Here is a 1,109-nt window from a genome sequence, read left to right on the forward strand (position 1 = left end):
TTTTTTTTTTTGCAACAGGACATTTCTTTGTATAATGTAGGTGATATAGAATGTGGAAAGGGAACTACTGTGTAGAGGGCCGTTTGTACAGTAAATGCCTTGCTCTCAAACACAATTTCATGTGCCGTTCCCTGGCCATAAAAACCCTGAGAGTCCATTAAAGAGGAATTCCAACGGAGTGGTGTGTTCGTCCTTTCTGTGTAGACATTCACTACTTAATCTGTCCATATATACATAGTACATACTGTTAACAAAGCCACAAATATTTTGGACATTTTTCTAATTATTTCAGGGTTCGTTCCCAATGAGTGTGATTTGGGGTATTGATGGAACCCACATTCTTATTAAAGGACCTTCAGTCAATGATTCAGCCAATAAACTAATAGGCAGTCAATCGATAGTGTTGGGAACTCAGAAAGCGAAGACCAGGAGACGTTGGGATATCTTTCATACAGAAGTTCCTCTTTATTGAGGACTCGCTGTAAGTCGCTGCAGTCATTCAAGTCTCACCAAAGCAGTGATACTTTGGAGTTTAATACATTTCAAGGGGGGAGGGATACATAGAGGAGGAGACAATTTAACAAAGCATGCAAAATGGAATCAGGAAAATGTTCAGACCCACTGGCATTTTCCCAGCCTTGATCTCATCAAGCATAACAGGTGTCATTCAAATGCATAGGTGCTAATCCATTCAGTCTTAAAAAGCCAAATGGCAAGAGACAGAGAACAAAGACAAAAGGTCATTATAGATGCTAATTCAATCAGTAAAACTGGGTTGCTTGACTGATCATCTCAGAATGTCATCATACTTAACCTCAAAAATGTAAAAAACACAATGTACATACTATTACATTGGAACCTAGATTTAACATTTTATAAATTTGTAATCCCACAATAGCATAAATTTGGCAGATAACAATGTAAATGTGTCCTAGCAATAAAAATTGCTAAATCTTTGGGTGTGTAACCATTTAAATGACACTCATCACCTGTCCCCCAATAACTAGGTAAAATGTGATGTTCAAACCCACCTCATAATGTTGAAGCCAAATGGCCAGGGTCTTTACATGATGCCAGAATTTTTATGAAGTCAACATTGTGCCACATGT

This window comes from Cyprinus carpio, unplaced genomic scaffold, assembly GCF_018340385.1.
Source record: "Cyprinus carpio isolate SPL01 unplaced genomic scaffold, ASM1834038v1 S000006659, whole genome shotgun sequence".
Taxonomy (NCBI): Eukaryota; Metazoa; Chordata; class Actinopteri; order Cypriniformes; family Cyprinidae; genus Cyprinus; species Cyprinus carpio.